The 21,358-nt window shown below is 47.4% G+C and overlaps 1 non-coding gene across 1 annotated transcript; it reads left to right on the forward strand.

Moving 5' to 3' along the window:
* The first annotated feature begins 6,805 nt into the window (after window positions 1-6,805).
* LOC138474897 (U1 spliceosomal RNA) lies at window positions 6,806-6,969 on the forward strand. The gene has a single exon (XR_011269120.1). It is a non-coding gene; the product is annotated as a U1 spliceosomal RNA (small nuclear RNA).
* Window positions 6,970-21,358: the final 14,389 nt, after the last annotated feature.

Here is a 21,358-nt window from a genome sequence, read left to right on the forward strand (position 1 = left end):
GCTCAGAATATTGTGTAGCTTATTGTCTTTCTCAGGCTTCGGCAGGAGTACAGATTCCATCACAGGTGGCCAGCTCCCCGGCAGTTCCTTCCATCAGTAATATAGGCAGTATTCCCGAATGCCACCAACAATATCAATCAGTGTTCTCGACACCCGAGTTCCCTACTCTACCTCCTCACCAGAGAGATGATTGTCATATAGACATACTCCCTGATCAGCCAATCCCATTTGGACGCATGTATGTTCTTTCTCAGCGAGAAAAGGATGCCCTCAAAGAATACCTTCATTCCAATATACAGAATGGACTCATAACAGAATCTAAATCTCCTGCAGGTGCTTCCTTATTTTTCATCCCGAAGAAAAACTCAGAGGAACTGAGACCATGTATTGACTATCGGGGTCTTGACAAGATCACTATAACCGACAAATACCCTATGCCTTTGATACCCGATATTTTAGAAGCGGTTCAGGGGGCGTCTTTTTACACCAAGTTGGATCTACGAGGTTCATATCACCTTATCAGAATCGCTCCTGGAGATGGGTGGAAGACTGCGTTTTGGACCCCATTTGGGCATTACAAGTAGCACGTTATGCCGTTTGGTCTGGTTAATGCGCCTGCTATCTTTCAACGCTTTATGCACCACCTATTTGCAGATATTCTTCTCCATTTTGTAATTATCCATTTAGATGACATTCTGGTCTTTTCTACAAACAAGGAAGAACACATCCGACATGTCAACATTGTTTTAGATCGTCTCCGGTCTAACCAACTGTACTGTAAAGCAGAAAAGTGCGAATTCAACCGAGAACGAGTTACATATTTGTGTTTCGTGTTGTCAGCTGAAGGAATATCCATGGACCCCAAGAAGGTATCGGCCGCATTGGACTGGCCTTTTCCAACTACCGTAAAAGAGATCCAGCGATTCCTGGGATTCGCAAATTTCTATCGCAAATGTATTCCCTGCTTTTCTAAAACAATTCTTCCAATCACCAGATTACTAAAAAAGGGGGTTCCATTTTCCTGGGATAGGCAAGCTCAAGAGGCATTTGAGAAACTGAACATTCTATTCTCGTCTGCTTCGATTTTGTCAAGTCCTGATCAGTCTCAACAATTTATTGTTGAGACGGACGCCTCTCATCATGCTTTAGGAGCTGTTCTTCTCCAAAAGACCCAACGGGGAGAGGAGAGACCGGTGGCTTACCTGTCAAAAACCTTTAATCCATCAGAGGAAAACTATTTGGTTCTAGAGAAGGAGTTACTAGCCATTAAAAGGGCCTTTGAGGAATGGAGACATCTATTGTTGGGTTCACCCTTTCCGGTGGAGGTCCGTACCGATCATCAAAATCTCAAAGCTCTTCAGCAAGCTTACACCACCAATAGCCGACAGGCTCGATGGGCCCATATATTTTTACTGTTTCGGATTGAATTGACCTTCCTTTCAGGGAATCAGAATCTACGAGCTGATGCACTTTCTCGTAAAGACTCACCAACTAACAGATTCTCCCCAGAACAATTATTTCCGAAAGCTAAATTTGTTGTAGTGATCACCGATTTCCTTTAGACACTCGAGCAAGAAAATTCCCTGAACTGGTGATTATGCAAGGACCTTGCATCCTTTCATCAACTTACCAAAGATCAAGGATACTATTTTTACAGGGAACAGGTCCTTGTCCCGACCCCTTCTCTTCACAAGGAAGTACTTCAAATGTGCCATGATCCCCAAGCTGTGGATCATCGATGTTATCAAAACACTCTCTCCTTGATTACACGTCATTTTTGGTGGCCAAATCTAAAATCTGATGTACGAGATTATGTTTCAGCATGCATAGTTTGTCTGCAATCCAAGACCCCACGGTTTCCGCTTTATGGTCTATTAACCAGCAGACCCATCCCAGATAGGCCTTGGCAAGTGATATCTACAGACTTTATAGTGGATCTTCCTTCCTCCGCTCATCACGCCACCATTATGGTTACCATAGATTATTTCACTAAATTGGCTCATTTTACCCAGTTGCTCAAACTTCCAGGGGCCGCTCAAATGTCCAAGATATTCATCTCTGAAATATTTTCCCGACACGGCCTACCAGACAATATTGTGTCGGATAGAGGTCCTCATACACCTCTCACTATTGGAAAGGCATTTGTCACATATTGGTAATTAAAATATCACTTAGCTAGGGCTATCATCCTCAGACCAATCGGCAGACAGAACGCCTTAATCAAACTCTCCAGGGATATTTACGGTGTTTTGTCTATGCAGCTCAGGATAATTGGGTGGACTTACTACCACTTGCGGAGTATGCCTACAACAACGCCAGTCATTCAGCCTTGAAAACTAGCCCCTTTTACTGTTCTTACGGGTATCATCCTTCATTTGTGCCTTCAGTACCTTCACCCTCCTCCTGCTGTCCAGGAGTGGACAGTCTCATCACCGACATACAGAATGGCCATCAGATCGCTCGTTTGTCTCTTCAAGCTGCCCAAGACCGAGCTAAACGATATGCTGATCGTCACCGCCGGGAGATACCAGCACTTAATGTGGGAGTCTTGGTCTGGTTAGCCTCCCGGTTCCTTCCCAGGCATTTAGTTCCTTCCAAACTGTCTCCTAGATACTTTGGTCCTTTCAAGGTGGTTTCTTTGGTGGTAGCGGCTGCAGTTCGAATGGCATTACCCTCTTCCTGGTCTCGCATACATCCTGTCTTTCATCTCTCACAGATTAAGGCGTCAGTTAAAGATCGTTTTCTCCGGACAACAAAGACGTTTCCCCCGCCAGTGATTACTGAGGCTGGACCTGACTCTGAGGTGGCCAACATTTGTGACTCAAGGTACCGGAGAGGTCGCCTTCAGTTCCTCATAGGCAGGAAAGGATATTCCCCTGCAGAAAGAACATGGGAACCGGCTTCTGGCGTTCACGCTCCCCGTTTGGTGAGAAGGTTTTTTCGGCTACACCCGGGGAAACCGGTATCGCCCCCCTTGAGGAGGGCGGCATACTGTTACACTTTTCCGGCGTTGGTCATTGTGGCAGCGCAGACTATTATGTGGATCAATCTGGAAGAGTACGCCCAACATGGCCGACGTTCTACATGACTATGCTGAGGATGGCGGTACTGTTGATTCACGTTCGCAAAGAACGTTATGGGCTAATCACGTGACTTCATACATGGAAGGAAGTGCAGCAAGCAAACGCGTCGCTACTGCTCATACCGGCGCTCCGTAAGTTCGCTCATAGGAGTTTAGCTTGTGTCCGTTCATGCTTGTGACCTCTCCTTTTTCTAACCTTTCTTGATATTCTCCTTTTTTGTGTTTAGACTCTTCCCTACTGCACTCTCCCTGTGCCGAATTTCCACAGCAGTCCCCGTTCGCTTGCTTCGTATCTCTGTGTGATTCAAATCCTTTCAACCCCCATGTAGTGAGAGATAACTTACCCGCCTGTCATTGGAAAGCCTTTTACGCTTTCCGATAACTACCCTCCTCGGTTAGTTTTGCTATTGCCTTCTGACCCTAATTACCTTCTCTACTCGTAGAGCCGCTTTCTTTCTAGTGCTTCAGGACACAGTTTTGTGTGCTCCCGAGGACCAGGTTCTACGCACGCTATTTAGCCAGTACCATTTCAGACCAGAGAGTAAGTGTTTGTTTCTATCTTTCCGTAATTGTCCTCTCAAACTTTTATGTAGGACACACTTACCTAATCTGTCTCTCCTTCTTAGAGAAGTCTTCACCGCCATCAAGTTTCCAATTGCCCAGTGGACAGCATCCAATCCTAATACCTGGCCAGAGGTCCGGTTGACTACAGTGATACAGGGTTTTTTCCCCCCGCAGGGTTTCCCTGGGAGTCGTGCCCTTTTTCTCTCTGGTCGTCTTATTCTTCCAAGAGGGAGGGGCAGGATTGTCACGGGAGATCTTTCACTTCAGCATTTGTTATCTTCCTTGGAATCTGCTGACTGCCCAGGTTAGTGTGAATTTTGAAGATTCAATTAAACTGTTATTGCGGTTGTTTTATTAACAGTTATAACTTACCAGTATAACATTAACAGTTATAACACTTAGTCCACACACATTACGATTTTCATTGGCTGAGAAATAGCCAATGGAAATACTGTTACCATGCAAGGCACGTCATAGAAGTGGAAATAAATAAAATAAATAAATTCCTTGCATGGTAACAGTATTTCCATTGGCTGTTTCTCAGCCAATGGAAATCGTAACACGTAATGTGTGTTGAGTGGAGTGAAGGGCACACAGCACCACCTTCACACTTTTGTAGCCGAACTCAGGGCAGAGCCTGTGTGAGCCAGCAGCCCTGCATCACGGTGCCACGTGCGGTGCACACCGAGGCCTAGTTCTGGTAGTACTGCCTGCTATATGTATGTTTGCGGCACACAGTGCTTTTGAGCCTCTGCGCTACTGCTCCCCAGATACTTGTGTTTCGCTGTACCTGGCCAGCAGTATCTCGGAGGCTCAAAAGCACTGCTTGCCGCCTGTATATTTTATAATGGGCTCAGGGGATGTTACTATTTATTTTACCCAGATCAGCGCTGGCGATTTGGCCGGCCGGCCGCCCGCCCCAAACCCCTGCTCTGTGCTGGGGAAAAGAAAAAAAAAGAAATGTGCCCCCATGCAAGAGGGTTATAGTCCTCTGCCACGACCCGGTTAATTTATTTATGCAATGTCTGTCGGATACCTGTATTCGACAAACATTGCATAAATAAATAAACCGGATCGTGGCTGAGGACCGGGTCGTGGATGAGGACTGCAACTTCCTCTGGTGAGACATTACAAGGGGTCACCAGAGTGTCGCAAGGGTCTGAAATATCCTCTTCCTCAAAAGAGGATTCTGTCTCACCTCCCTCCCCTTCCTCCCCACCTTTAATCTTCCACATAGGTTCTGGCTTCTTTCTCCCTGGTCTCTCCTTTTTTTATGTAGATAAGGACATCCACGGAAGGACGCCACAGTGCCACCTTATAGGAGGGCTGTGGACAATCCTCCATGGTCGTCAAACATGGGGAAAAAGCCAGAGGCACAAAAAAAAAAGTTTCCAAGGGCTAGAGAAGGGCAGTCTACGACACACGGGTAGACCACTTGACACCAAAAAACAAGAGGAATGAGATATCCGAGGGCAGGCAAGGCTTCCGGTACACAGGCAAGCAAGAAGTCACAAGCACGTAGTGCAGATGCAATCCGAAGGCAGGCAAGGGTATCATCTTTTTAGATCTTCTCTTAAACCTCTCTGAAAAATGGCATATTGGGCTTGTTCCTGCCATCCCGCGTCAGCCGCCGCTAGTTTGAAGGAAGTAATGTAAGACAATAAATCTGAGTTTCCTTGTTTGATGTCCAGAAGATCTTCAGAAGCCAAGAAAGTGCTTTTGGTTCGCAAGAAAGTCTGTTGCATCAGAAGCACTGTAATCCTGGAGTACTGGATCAGTTTGGTTCACTAGTGGGGTGACCCATGCCAGAGCGTTGGCAGTCATGTGTGTGATCATGAACCCCACTTTGGCATGATCAGAGGAAAAAGTCTGAGCTCAAAATGAAAAATGTAAGTTACAAGCATCCAGAAACTCTAACACCCTTTTGGGCGAACCATCGAATTTGCCTGACACCAAGGGAAGCGGGAACAAATCTTTTGAAGGTCGTTCTCTCTCGGTCATCCGTTGCTGTAGGGTAGCCTTAGCACTCTTGAGATTCTGGACCTCCAGATTAAGATTCTGGACGGCGGCTACCAGTTCCTGTATTTGCTGGGGAGTAGCCATGTTAATTTCCTGGCGTTGCAAACTGTCACAAGGGTCTGAAATATCCTCTTCCTCAAAAGAGGATTCCGTCTCACCTCCCTCACCTTCAATCTTCCACTTAGGTTCTGGCTTCTTTCTACCGGGTCTCTCCTTTTGTTTTTTATGTAGATAAGGACGTACACGGAAGGACGCCACAGTGCCACCGTATAGGAGGGCTATGGACAATCCTTCGTGGTCGTCAAATATGGGGAAAAAGCCAGAGGCACAAAAAACCCCAAACAATGCTTTCAAGGGCTGGAGTAAGGCAGTCTACGACACACGGGTAGACCGCTTGACACCAAAAAACTAGAGGAATGAGAAGTCCGAAGGAAGGCAAGGGTTCCGGTACACAGGCAAGCAAGAAGTCACAAGCACGTAGAGCAGATGCAATCCGAAGGCAGGCAAGATTATCCGGTACACAGGTAAGCAAAATAGCAGAGAGGAACGGAGGGAAAAGACAGAACAGAACCAAGGGAGGAAGGGAAGTGGGAGGAGCGGGCAAGAGGGAGCGGAAGCAGAGAAACGGGGAAAAGCAGGAGTAAAATAAGGAAAATAACCGGGGTAGAGGAAAAACAGGCTAGCGGGCGAAACCACTAGAAGGACACAGTAAGCGATAGCAACAACAGGAGATAACCTAGGAGCGTTGCAACGCGTCTGTTACCCGGAAGTGACTGGATTTAACTACCGGTGACAGACGCGAGGCAGAAAAATGACTAGACCTGCACGCGACGTAAAGGGAAGCGTGATGGAACGGTCAATGGCGGACCTCTATTCCGACGGTGCCAAACACGCCATCTCCCTCAGGGCGTGACACAGAGGAAGTTACAGTCCTCAGCCACGACCAGGTTAATTTATTTATGAAATGTTTGTCAGATACCTGTATCCGACAAACATTGCATAAATAAATAAACCTAGTCGTGGCTGAGGACTTGGTCATGTCTTCCGGCAGGGCTGGGGCTGGGTCAGGGCCTGCCTTCTCACCCTCGCTTAGTGGGGCTTCCAGAAAGGGCCCAACACCTTCCCTCTTGCTTGCAACTCATACTTACCTGGCAGGGGAAAATCTGTGATCAGAAAGGCAGATCTCCCAGGGTGAGGCTCATCCATTGCACATTGGATTTGCTGACCCCTCTGAGGTTCCCAAATGCGGGATACTACACTGCATTATTTCTGGTAGTGGGGGACTGCGTTCGTGCTTTCTCCTGATTTATTGGAGAAAGAAAGAAAAGCTAAAGCCTGCACTAGGCCTGCTAGGTTGGTTGCACACAGAGCCCCTGGTCTTGTGGCAGAATGTATTTTGCTGCAGTTACGAGGAGGAACAGCTCTGAGCAGCTCCGGCCCACAGTCCTGATTTACTGGGATTTAACCAGGTGAGCTGGGCATTCATCAGTCCACAGAAGTTCCCTAGAATCGTGGGCTCCGATTGGCCTGTAGAACGTCTGCAAGACAACCAGAGATTCTGATTGCACTGCCAGTACGTGCCCACACGCTGAACTGCCAATGCATGCCCATGTACTGCACTGCCAATGCATGCCCACGCACTGCACTGCCAAACTGAATATAAAACTGAAAGGGAAGGATCAGTTTGTGAACAGGCTATATGAGCACCTCCAATCCTTCGTTCATAAGCTGGAATTGTTTCAGAAACCGCTGAAAGAAAAAATGCCACATTTCACAGTACTGTTAACAAGATCTGCTCACAACATCAACCATGACAGGTATTCTGCACTGATTGGGAATCTTTTGGATGAATTTAAAAAAACGATTTTCAGATTTCAGGGAGCACAGTGATGAGCTGAAATGTTTGCAGATCCATCTGGAACTAATGTCACCAATGCCCCCGACATGTTTCAAATGGAATTAATTGACATCCAAAGTAATGGCGACCTGAAGAGAGCCTTTTCAGAACATTCCCTGCATACATTTTATAGTAAATACATTACATGCGACTCTTTCCCAAATCTGTCAAATCATGCACTTCTGTTCATTGCACTTTTTGCCAGCACGTAATGCTGTGAAAAGCTTTTCTCAAGATTGAAGAGCATAAAACCAAAATCAAGATCACTTTTGACAGATGGACACCTATCTGGAATACTCTGCATTGCCACATCAAGTGTGCCAGCAGATATTGAGAGCTTGTGCAAACAAAAACAATGCCAAGAGTCACACTGAAAACAACTGCAGTGTTAGTAGAATAATTGGACTTCTTCTTAACTATGCTGAATGCTTTTCTAAAACTTAATAATATGCACAAGACTGGAGAATTGGCAATCTTAGCCCCATCGTATTTGGAGCCAATTATCCCATTTGTAGTATAAAACCCACTGTGGCCACTATTTTGGCTTTTATTTACTTCGGTTTCTCTTTTGATTGAGCGGTTTACCTTGTTCAAGAAAGGTCATCAACAAGTTACTAATCATGCAATAAAAAAAGTTCTTCAAACTTTAAGATTGTGCTCACATTGCATTTCTTCAATTAGGTGCACCTTTGGGTTATCGCTTTTCCACATTTTATCTGTTGGATTGAATTATGCTTCTTTCATTACCACAGAAGTAATGAATGTGTGTTACAGAGATAAGCTGTCATATATATTGGGCACACTACACAGGCAGCATCAATTCAATAAAACAGAAGTAATCAATGTCTATTACAGAGATAAGCTGGCATATGTATTGGGAACACTGCACATGCTCGGGCAGCATCAATCATGCTTTGTACAGGACAACAAGGTAACAGCCAGCATAGACATGTTTCTAAGAAGGCATATTTTGGGCACAACAAGAATGACAATGTGTTACATCAGTGACTGTGCTGTCTTACACTGTGGGCACATTGATCATTAAAATGTGTTGTGTTGTAAAATGTTCTTGTCTGCTGTTGGTGACATGAAATGTTCATGTTCCCCTTTAGAACTGATTGTAAATTTATGGATTTTTGGTCACCTTTTCTGCAGTAAAATGCACCATTTCAACCCCATATTTAAAAAACAATTCTTGGGGGAGGGGCCCAAACCCTCCCTAAATCCTTATAGCTCCCTCGCTACGCTCTGTCGCCCCCACTATTTCAGAAAAATATTAACACATACACTGAAAGAAATCAAAAGCAACTAACCTTTGATCACTGCCCCTGACACCAAAAGCTATCTTTGGGACTGCATGGGTATCACTGCCTGTGATGCTATTGTGTCAAAGGTTACACAATCGCTTTTTAATATACTGCTTTGGGTGAGGATGTTGACTTTTGGCTCGCCGGCCCACTGGGTGACAAAACGTTAATGTTTCAGCCCCACATTCAAAAAGTTTGGACAAGCCTGGTCTAGACGTACCAGAAAGAGAACACAAAGGGTTGAATATAAGATGGGTAAGACATGGCATCCTAATGACAACCAGCCTAACCCTTCTCCAAACTTTATGGGGTATAGTAAACCAGAATCCCTTATTTTGTCTCAGTCATGCCATTCTAGTACTGGGACAAGGAAGAGACAACTAGGAGTCATGCACACCAATATGCAACTACACCACCCTGGTACTAGGACGAGGAAGAGAGCCTCAGAGGTATACCACTACAAAGACCAGGCATGTCTCACTAATAAGCCTAACTATAGTCAGGCAATTGAAAGAGAGGACTCACACCTGCAGCTCATTCACAAAGCAAAGGTGTATAAAAGGTGGGAAGCCAAAAGAGCACAGAGAGGGAGAGAAAGGCCAGACACTGCTGGGAGCCATTGGATACATAGTTGCCATGTGACAAGGAATACCAGGGACTGCAGAAGCTGGCAGTCCGAACTGAGATGGAGTGAGAACAGGAGTTCTCTGGCGCAACTGCAAGGCAAAAGAAGGTGGCATGCTGAAGGGTCAACCTTCTAATGAAGAGGCAGAGTTCTCCTTCTCCTGTGGCGCTGCAAGAGCATGGGAGTGTCTCAGGGGCAGAGGAGGGCACCCTGTAGGCAATCAAGTTGAAGCAAGTCCAGCGCAACATGCAGGGAGCAAGCAAAGGAAGCCGATGGGTTTCAGAGACTAGCAAACCTGGTGTGTAACTGACCGCGGGCGCTGTGAAGGTACCAGTGATTGTGAAAGCATACATTGCGGTGGAGTGGTCGCACAGGTCTGAAAGGAGCAGAACACGTTCTCGAAAGTCTCTGTCTGAACTGTTCACTGTATTAACAAACACAAAGTGTTAAAGGGACTGTGCACCTTGAGAAAAGAGAAGGATCAGTACCGAAAGGTTACAATCCATGAAATAAACATATGAATGGTGTAAGCAAGAGGAAATCTTTATCGCTCAACTTTATAAAACACATAAGCCTATTTAAACATTGAACTCAATCAAAATAAAGCAGATGGGGTTTTCTAAACACTGGATAGAATGTGAATCAACCAACGAAGGTAAAAACCAGAAATTGTAAATCTTTAAACCCACTAAAGTATAATTGAAGTACTCAAGAAAAGCAGTGCTTCTGTTGTAAACTATTCTCAACTTGGAAAGTTAACCCAGGTCCTAATTCAAACAATTTCACTTTATGTCTACAGAGGATAATTTTGAGACTTTGTTATGAAACTATTTCAAACTTCGGGAAGGGGGTTGAAAAAAAGCTGTGAGCTGGAAGAATCTCAGAACTTTGGCTTACACACTGTTTTTTTTTGGTTGCTGACATCTCTACACATTGTATAGAATTTGTTATGTGCGCAAATACAGGTTTTGGACACATACAGATTCTTTAGTTGAACTTCTTGACTCGGTCTGTGTCCTTCATGATGCCTTCACAGCAAGTAACTTGTTCCTTCTCCAGCACGTGGTCTGGCTTGAATTCACCTGCTCATGAATAAGAATACACAGCAGTACATTTACACAACTACAGGAGGTGGCAAGACTCTACAGAAGTAAAACACCCCGGGAAAAAAAACTCACCTCCAAAAACAGGTTGCGCAGCATTGCCAGATCGACTCTGGACTCCTCCCTGGAATCCCTGTCGACATAGAAGAATCTCGTGAAGGTGTGCATCGACATCCACATAGGCAGATTTCGAGCAGGGGAACACCAGAGAGAAAAGCTACTGTAGCAGCAATGGCTGTGGTGGAATGGGCTCTCGGCTGTCCTGGAAGAGGTCTGTTGGCTAGACGATTACAGTACATGATGCAGCCGGAGAGCCACCTGGAGATGGAAGCCTTTGATAGGGCCTTTCCATGATTCACAAGTGCAGAATTTACAAACAGTTGCAATGTTTTCAGGAAGGTCTTTGTGCATGCCACATAAAACTTTCTAGGAACAAGAAACGTCTGGCAAATGCAACAACCTTTCAGCAGGATAAGAATGATTCAAGAAGAAGACTGGAAGAACCAAGGGTTTGTTTAGATGGAATTCAGAAGGAACCTTTGGCATAAAGGTTGGGTGGGTCTGTAGCACCACGCTCCTAGCATGGAGCAACAAGTATGGGTGCTTGCCGGTAAGGGCTTGAATCTCCCCGACCTGCCTGGCCGACGTTGAGCTCACAAGCCGGAACAGGCACCTTCACCATCAGAAATGTCCTGAAGAGACCCTTTAGAAACTCCTTGATGAGCCTATTAGACCACAGCAAGTGCCTGCCTGTTGACCATGTTTACCGGGAAATGGCTGCCAAATGCACCTTGATGGAGGAGTGGGCCAATCCAGCCTTGGCTAATGACAGCAGGTATGGCAGGAGCTGTGGGGCCGTGGGGCCAGTGACACGCAAAGGTGTAATCCTTTGAGTCCAGTGCCACACTGTGAAGCACTTCCATTTGTAGGTGTAACCCGATAGCGTACAGGTCACTCTGGCCTTGTCCAGGACCTTCCTATATACCAGGGGAATATCGTAATGCCCAAACTCTCAGGAAGCAGGAGCCAAACCGTGAGGTTCAGCAATGCAGGTTCCTGGTGAAGGATTGTTCCGTCCACTATGGTTGGGAAGAGGAGTCAGCCAAATGGCCGGGGCCACTGACAGGCGGATTAGGTCCGGCTACCAGATCTGGCGGGGCCAAGGCGGAGCGATGACCATCATCTTACTGCGACAACGTTCGAGTGTGTTGATCACATGTAGCAGCAGCAGGATTGGTGGGAAAGCGTACAGGTAGATGCCCTCCCATGTGAAGCAGAAGGCATTCCCCAGGCTCCCTGGTTGGGGAAACCTGCTGGCGAATGCCTGGCATTTCGAGTTCGCAGCCATCACGAAGAGGTCGATCTGGGACCGGCCCCACATGCTGAGGAGTTGTGATTTCTGTGTCTGCTGGAGTTCCCATTAGTGGCAGGATCACAGCTCCCTGCTGAGGGAATCCGCTATGGTGTTTTGATGCTCGCCAAGTGGAATGGCACGAGAAACATATCCTGAAGAATGGCCCAGTGCCACAGGTCCTGCACCTCCAGAAAAAGAGTGGGAGAGTGGGTCCCGCCCTCCTTCTGGATGTAGAAAATACTGGTGGTGGTGTCTCTAAAAATCCTTACCACCAATCCTCACAGGAGAGGGAGGAAAGACTTGAGGGCCCAAAACAAAGCCCACAGCAACAGTACGTTGATATGCAGATCCTGTTCCTGCAGAATCCCGAGGCCTATAGCGTGGGATTGTCCGGTGTGAGCCCCCCACCCGTCCAGTGAGGCATCTGTGGTGACTGTAGCATGGAACGGAGGATTCTGAAACGGGGCTCCCTGTAACGCTTACCTTGAACTCTGCAGGAGTGCCTGGACCCTCTGACGCCTCCTGCCGTCTCACACCATTTGACGCTGGATGCAACCACGCCTCCCTAGTGTCTGTGGCAGGGTTGGGTTGTGGAGTGCTGTTGCAGGTCGGGGACCTTTGGACTTCTCCCCTAAAAATTAACATGTGGGTCATGAGGCTCGTAATGCACCTACTTGGCTCCCCCTCACATGGAAGGCTGGACTCACCTTTTGGCTTGCACTATTTTTTTGTATTTGTATTTTATTATATTTTATAAAGCGCTTTTAGCCAAAGCGCTTCACATAGAACAAACAGCAGTACATAAAAATAGCAGTAGAAACATGGTGTTCAGAGTCGACGGGTCACATTCAAACAGGTGATTGACGCAAGTACGTTTTTAAGGAAGAGCGAAAGAGAGAATAGGAAGTAACAGAGCGGAGAGATAGAGGAAGGAGATTCCAGTGAAAAGGGGCAAGAAGTTGGAAAGAACGAAAACGAGATTGCGCACAAGGGGCGCAGGGAACATTAAGTCGAAAAAGATTAGCATTCTGAAGTGGCCGAGGAGGGGAATAAAATGAGAGAAGAGAGGCAAGATAGACTGGAGCAAGACCATGAAGAGATTTGAACACTAGACAAAGGAAGTTGTATTTCAGCTGAGAGTGAAAGGAAAGCCAACTGAGAGTGTCAAGGGCAGAATAAATTGAGTCACGGTAAGAAAGCAAAGAGATTGAATAGAGGAATGATACATTTATTTGAGAGGGGCAAGATATGAGGAGGAAAGACCAAAGAATATGACAGAGCAGTAGAAGAGTCGAGAAAAGACTAATGAGGAGACTAGGAGCTAAACAGCGTGAAAAAGAAGAAAAAGGCGAATCTTACGTATGTTGTACAGGTGGAACCGACAGGCATGTGAGGTGCGAGAGATGTGGTGGGCAAAGGACAGATCGGAGTCAAAATAGAGGCCAAGGTTACGGGCCGGAGGGGAAAAGAGATCAGAGGATGGAAATGAGATAGCAGGAGGAGGAGAAGGGGGTGGAAGAGTATGTGCGGGAAAGAAAACGACTTCGGTCTTTCCGGGGTTTAGAGTAAGAAAGTGAGAAGTCAGCCATGATTTAACGGCAGTAAGGCAAGATGAAAGAGTGAGATGAATATCAGATGAGAAGGAAGAAAAGGAAAGAAAGAGATGAGTGTCGTCAGCACAGAAGTCGTGAGAGAAACCGAAAGATTAAATAATAGGAGCAAGAAAAGAAGTGTATAAGGAGAAGAGAAAAGGCCCAAGAACAGACCCTTGTGGGACTCCATGATCGAGAGCAAGGGAAGTAGAGATGTTGCCACCTCAAGAAACAGCAAAAGTTTGATTGGATAAGTAGGAAGAAACCAGGATAGAACAGAGCCGTGAAAACCAAAAGAAGAAAGAGTCAAGAAGCAAAGAATGATCTACCGTGTCGAAAGCAGCAGAAAGATCAAGAATAATAAGAACAGAAGATTGTTTCGAGTAATGGGCAGTGAGGAGAGAGTGGAGTACAGAGGCTAGGGCAGCTTCAGTAGAGTGACGGGGCCAGAAACCAGACTGAGTGGGAGGAAGAAGGGATAAGTCAGATACAAAAGTTGAGATTTGTGAGTAGACGAGACGCTCAAGCAGCTTAGATATGAAGGGAAGGAGGGATATAGGATGACATTTTGAGACAAGAGGGTTAGCTGTGGGTTTCTTAAGAATGGGAATAATGGCTGCGTGTTTAAAAGCTGATGGAAAGATAGAGGAAGTGAGAAGTATTGAAAAAAGCGGTGAGAAAAAGTATCGGGAGCGGATAGACTTTGGGAATGAGTAAAGTGGAAAGAGGATTGCTGGGAGCTGCGGTAGGGTGAGTTTTTGCCAGAATAGTAGCCACATCGGAGTCAGATACCAGGGTGAACTTAGAGACAGAGGTAGAGGGAGTTGGAAAATATGGAGAAGGATTGTAAGAGGAAGATGATCGCATATCCTGATGTAGGGAGTGTACTTTAGAGGAAAAGAAATTGGAAAGATCAGAAGCAGATAAAGGTGAAGAAGTAGAAGGGTCAGGTGTGGGGTAGAGGAGACAAGTCAAGGTTTGAAAAATACAACAAGGATGAGTAGGTTGGCTATGTAAAAGATTGGAGAAGAAAGTGCATTTGGCAGTTTTGATGCAATTATCATAGAGTAAGTGGTAGGAAATGTAGGTGGCCTGATTGGCCGGAAAACTGTGTGCACCAGCGCCTTACAAGGCGACAAAGAAGACGGTGCATAGAAGAGAGAAGAGGGGAGAGCCAGGGCTGGGCAGGTTTACGAGCGGGGCGGAAAGGAGAAAGAGGGTAGAGTTGGTGGGGAATAGAAGCAAGAGAAGAGAGGGTGGACACAGCCTCGTCTGCTGAGAGAGACGAGAAATTAGTGAGGGAAGGGAATGAGTACTATGGCCCTCTCCTTCCTGCTGTCTGGCGCAGGGGCGCTCGGTTCTTGATCTTGACTTTGCTCGATTCTGCTCCAGTTACTTCACTGGATAAACCCAGGCCGGCTGTGGCTTAGGTGAAGAGTAGCTGTCCTTTCCTTCACTCTTGTTTTGCCTTAGATAGGTGCATCAGTCTTGTCTTTTCCCAAAGTCTAGCACTACTTCCCTGGTGCACTTTATGGGGGAAAACAGTACAATGCTGATGCCTTGTGAGCAGAGCGTGTGTGTCTTGCAGCTGCTTTATGCGCTGTGTGTTCCCTTACCTTTTCTGCTGTTCAATGCTTTCTCTGCCCGCTGCTCAACGCGGCTGAGCGCGTTCTTACTAACTTTCCTTTTGTCTTTGCTGGTGCCGGGCCAGTGCCTGACGAGCCGGGAGCCACTGAGGGACAGGAGGCGCTCTGGAGCCGATGCTGGATGGAGCCGGTTGCGCCAGACGGTTGATGCATGTGAAGATCGAGAGCTGCAGGAGGAAGCAACCAACTCAGTAAGTGTTCCAAAATATAATTTGTCTGTTCTGAAGTTATCCATCTTTAATCGTTGTTTCCTTTATTTGCAGGATCAGGTTTTCTGAAGCCGGAGTGCCTGTGGTAAGCGTCACGCTGCTGCAGGCAGAATAACGCGAAGCGAGGAACCCCAGCATGGGTGTGGTTTAAGTAGACCCGTACCCATGCACACTAGACAGCCAAGCTACAAGATGCGAAATGGCCTAGATGTTGGCCATCTTGGAGGTAATCCAGGTAGGCTCCATGAGTGGCCATCTTGGCGTTCTTACCACACAATGCTAAAGGCCTGGCCTAATGAGTGCCAGGTGTGCCACAACAAGGTCCAGCCTTCCCTATTCCTTGCTTCCCTGGCACCAGACGTAGATGCAATGTGTAATGTGGACATGTGGGCGGGGACGGGCAGCCCCTGGTGATCATGACACTCCCTGAGCTAGGTGCAATTTTGTCTGTCCACTTGTCTGTGATCTGGAGCCACCTGCCATCCAGAAACTCCTGCAGCCTGCAAAATGGGACCAGGTGAATGCAGGATGGCATCATTCCCAGAAGCAATTTGATGGCCAGAACCGTTGTGGATCGAACCGCGGACAGACTATGCACCATCCGCAATATGGCTCTCACCCTCTCCTCCGAGGGATACGCCAAATATGCGATCGAAGCCCTGCGTGGTGCCATTGCAGAATGCTGTGTTTCTCTGTGCTCGCCTCAACATGAATAGTGGTACAGGTAGACGTGTATGCCCTTGAGGTGTAGGTTCGCTGCCACCGGGGCCAAGCAATTTGTGAACACCCTTGGCAAGAATTTCACGCCAAAAGGAAGAGCCTTGAACTGATAGTGATGACCCCAAACCACATAGTGCAGGAACTTCTGATGCTAGGGATGTATAGGGACATGAAAGTAGGCATCCTCCAGGTCCAACATGGCCAGGAAATCCCTTCTTCCAGTTGGCCGAGCATGTGTTGCAATGTGACCATTCTGAAATCCTGAGACCTCAAGTATTTGTTGAGGCATCACAAGTCCAGGATTGGACGCCATCCCCCTGACTTCGTCCGGGCCTGAAAGTTTCTGGATCCGAGTAGGCACAGAGAGACAGGTTCTATCAACCCTTTTTCCAAAATGGCCTGGACCTCCTGCAGCAGCTGAGCCATGCGTCATTCCTTCTTTGCCACGGGAGGAATGCAAGGGCACCTGTGTGCCCTTGATTAGGTATGTCCAGCATCCACTTGTCTGTGGTGATGTTTTTCCACTTGCCGACAAAGTGTGACAGTCGGTCACCCACTGGGGTGCGAAAGCAGGGGCAGGGGTCCTGGGCCGGGTCAGGCCTGCTTGGGTGCCTGCGCCCTAGCGTGAGGGCGAGGACAACGCTGTGCCCCGCCTCCAAAGGCCTGCAACCAGCCCCTGTAAGCCTTGTGAGTGGTGGAAAGTGAGGGCTGATGGTATGAGGTGGATGGCTCTTAGAGGATCTGCCGAACTTCCCTCTACAGGATCGAAAGGACAAAGACCTCTGCTGTTGAAAGGTACACAGTGACCGAGCCATCTCAGTGTCTATTTTAATGGCTTGTGGTCTTTCGTCTACAACCTTGCCGATCAGGTTATCCCAGTCGAAGGGAATATCCACCACCTTGGATTGGACATCTGGTCTGAATTTCATGGCCTTTAGCCAACCTTGGCATCTAAGTGCCACACTGTTTTCCATCTTGTGAAAGCCAGAATCTGGGACAGCCAATGCCAACTGCGATGGTGTGGTCTGAGACCCCCTCGCTCTCCTGAAACAGAGCTAGGACCTCGGTCTTCTTGTCCTCAGGTAAGAAGTCCAGTATCGGGCCCAGTTTAAACCATAACTCTGTATCATAACAGGCCAGGATGGCCAAGGCATTTTGTCGGCCTTCACTGTTGATACAGCAATAGAGATGACACGCTTGCTCATTGCGTCTAGCTGCTTCTCCTCCTGGTCTGGACGTAGCATGGACGAGGAGGATGGGTTTGCTGACCACTTTCTGGTGGCAGCCAACACCACCGAGTACGGGGACGGCTGTGATCTGAGCCATCTAGGAGCCGAATTAGGCACCCTATACTTCTCTCAAGCCTGTCCCTTTTTGTTGGTGCAGAGCTTGGGGTCTTCATGAGAACCAAGCTTTCATCCCAAATGTCGTCCAGCAAAGGAATTGATGTCACTGTTTTCCTGGACGATTCACATCTTTGAAAAAGGTACCCCTCCATCTTTTCTTCGGGCACCAGACCAAAGAGGGTGAATGCCCTTGAGCTCATGGAGCGGAAGGACCCCACCTCATCCGCATTGGGAGGCGGCGTTGGCCACGTCGGTGTAGGAAGATGCTGTGGTCCTGTGGGTCAAGACCTATGCAATGGCCTCGGTGGGCTGGGTCTGGGAGGGGCTCCCAACCGGAGCCACTGGAGGAGGTGACAGCCATTGCTGTATTTCAGACACCAACGTGTGAAGTGTTGTTAGAATGTCCAGCGACATGTCTCTGGGACCATGTGGAGCGGCAGTCAGGATCAGCAATGGTGGAAGGCTAACTCGTCGTGGGGAAGCCGACTGTCAGTCCTGTTCCACAGGAGGAATCTCCTCACGCACTAGGAGGAAGCCCCAGTGATCCAAGCAGCAGCCTTCTTGCAGATACTCCTCTCCGAACTTGTGTAGATTACCCTGGCAGGCTCTCTTGCAACCTCCCTCAGACCTGCCGTAGGCCTGGGAAGAAAGTCTGTCTGTGGTAACAGTTCCTTTGCCTTCTCTGCCTCCTTCAGGAAGGAGACAACCAGAGCCTTCCCAGGCTGGGTAGTCGTGGTTGACGAGATAGTAGTCGTGGCCGAGGTGGTAGCAGCCGTGGCCCGTGGAGGCAGTGTGATCCTCTGGGAAGATTTAGTCATCGCAGCTGCCATAATTGTTGATGGGGCAATCATCAACGGGGCAATCACTGGCAAGGCTTTGGGAGTGGACGAAGCCGTGGCAGACGACGGTCTCTCTGATTACTTCGTAGACGAAGACCTCCGTTTGTGAGATGTTGCTGGTGTCGTCAAAGGTGAAGCCTTGGATGCAGGTGTCAACAAGACCTTTGAAGCACCTTCTTTGTACGTGTCTATCTTTGGCTTATCCATCGATGAAGAGCCCTGTTTCGACGAGAGGGTCGGCCTTTCTGATGTCACACCACCAATCTGCAGGATCACTGTGGACCTGGATAGCAAAGGGGAGCGTGCCGGCTCTGAACTGGGAACTGCATCAGCGGGGGCCAACGTCGGATCAGCAGCATGGCACTTAGCCTTTCTATGAACACCGTGTGAAGGGACATCCTCAGCAGATCTCAACCTCTTCCCTGAGGGAGAATGCTCCAGAGGCCGTGAGACCTGCTGGAGGCTTGCGTGCGCAGGGAGGCGTTGCCTGGCGCCCTTTCTTCTGTCAACCACGCCACCAACCTGCAACAACAGTCCCACTTTGTTTTAGCTGGAAAACTGTGGCATATCTCTTAGCCGTCCTCGTCGTGGTCCGGATACAGACAACGTAGGAACTTAGTGTGCCGATCTTCAACGTAGATGTTCCTCAAACCACATCTGGCGCAGAGCTAGAACAGACTCCTCTTATCTTCTTCAGACATGGCAAAGTGCAAAGTAGGACTCAACTAGGCCTTCCGGACGGGAAACGAAGATCTGACAATGTAGCAGCAGATCTTCACCAACAATGGGTCCCTGCTGCCAGCGACTGACCAGCGGTCAGCGAAAGAGAGCAGTCTGGGCAAATATTTAACAATTTATCCGTAAAAACTAGAGAAAAAAATGATATAGCTCGAAGAGCAACTCAAAAGAACTCCCAGCACTGTAGCATGCAGTAAAAATCTGAATATTGCTTAGAGAGATGGCCATCATTGGATGGGTGCAGTATGACCGAGAGAACAATAATAGGTTCACGGGAAAAAGTGAGTTTTGTCAACCTTAAAGCAAGACTGCTTTCTTTTTACCAAGGATACCCAGCCTGACGACAGGGAATATTCATGAGCATGTAAATCCATGTCAGAACCCATGCTGCAGAATACACAGAAATGTTCCTGAGGGGCTGGATGGGTGTGGCAATGAGGAATGAGTGTGAGGAGCGTTCAATCGAAAGAACATTACAAGGGGTAAGTAATTTGTTCTTTGAATGGATTGTGTCCTCCTGCAAATTCCTCATCTTTGTTAAACGAAGCAAGAAAACGGGATCACCCATGGACCCACGTCCCCCAGACATCTACAAATCAACCCTCGCGCAAGATTCGCCAGCAGAACACTACAGAAACCTTCTAAATCTATCACTATCAACAGGGACTGTACCGAAGATCTTCCAATCAGCATACATCAAGCCACTCTTAAAAAAACAAGTGGTGACGTAGATGACCTTTCCAACTACATGCCGATCTCCAACATCCCCTACCCAGCGAAACTTCTAGAAACCTACGTATATAAACTAACCCAAGAACACGTAGAAAAACACCACCTGCTGGACCAAGCTCAAATCGGTTTCAGACCAGCGAGAGGAACGGAAACAGCACTATTATCCATCTGGGACGACCTCAAAACTAACGCAGACTCAAACACTACTTCAGCCCTTATTCTGCTCGACCTCTCCGCAGCCTTTGACACAGTTAGCCACGACACCCTGACCAAAAAGACTAGAAAACAGACATAACAGACACAGCATTACGCTGGACCAAATCATTCCTAACAGACAGAACAGAAACCGTATGGATAAAACCTTTCAAATCCACTCCACGAGTTAACGACTGTGGAGTACCGCAAGGATCCTCACTATCTCCACTATATTTCAACATCTACCAGACTCCGCTCATCAGAATCTTCAAAAAATACAACATTACATGTTACAACTACGCAGATGACACTCAGATCATCTACAAAATCAAAGACACCGATGCCGACCATTCAACCCTAACAGACTGTCTAAAAGAAGTCTTCGACTGGATGGATGCCAACAACCTGAAAATCAACCCAGGAAAGACAGAAATTATGATCGTATTCAAAGACCAAAAGAACGAAACCACCATCACATGGCCTACGGAAATGGGAAACGCACCAACACCATCAAAGGTAGTAAAAAATCTGGGAGTCCTAATGGACAACAACCTAACCCCGGAGCCACAAATAAATGCAACAGTGAAGAAATGCTTTTTCCTCCTCCGGACGGCAAGAAGAATTCTACCTTTACTCTCCTTCGCACACAAAACACTCACTATCGTCGCCCTAATCATGTCTAAAATAGACAATACAAACAGCCTCTACCTCGGAATACCTGAATACCTCCTGAAGAAAATGCAACGGATCCAAAATGCAGCAGCAAGACTACTCCTCAAACTATCCAGAAGATATTGCATCACTACAGCCCTAAAAACCCTACACTGGCTCCCAGTTAAACATCGCATCACCCTCAAAACAATGTGCATAACGCACAGGGCAATCAGTGGCCAAGGAGCAGAATTCCTACAAAAGAAAATAACAGTCTACAAACCAGCGAAACCCCTCCGATCGAGCAACGAAATCCGCCTGGAACTCAAACCATAGCTCAAGAAAAAACTTGGAGGCACCTCCTTCTACCACTTAGCCGCAAAAACCTGGAACAACATCCCAAAGGAAATAAGAAACACTGAAGATAACCTAAAATTCAGGAAATCACTAAAAACCTGGCTCTACAACAGACTAAACCTGAAAAACGAAACTGGTAAAAAGGATAACTAAACCGAAAAGACACGGACATCCCTGACCGGGGAGAGTAAAACCCACGGCAGCTGGACGGGTGACATCGGATAGACAGGGACACAGGCGGCACACACGGAGACCGAGTCAACTAACCCAGACAATCCCACCAACTCTTTCGCCCGCCCCGTAATTTAATTACCGCCAGGTACCACGTTGGTGTGGAATTATCGAGACATTGACAATCCCCCACTACCTGAGAGGTTGTCAT

Source organism: Ambystoma mexicanum, chromosome 8 (genome assembly GCF_040938575.1).
Source record: "Ambystoma mexicanum isolate Mex_15411 chromosome 8, UKY_AmexF1_1, whole genome shotgun sequence".
NCBI classification, from domain to species: Eukaryota; Metazoa; Chordata; class Amphibia; order Caudata; family Ambystomatidae; genus Ambystoma; species Ambystoma mexicanum.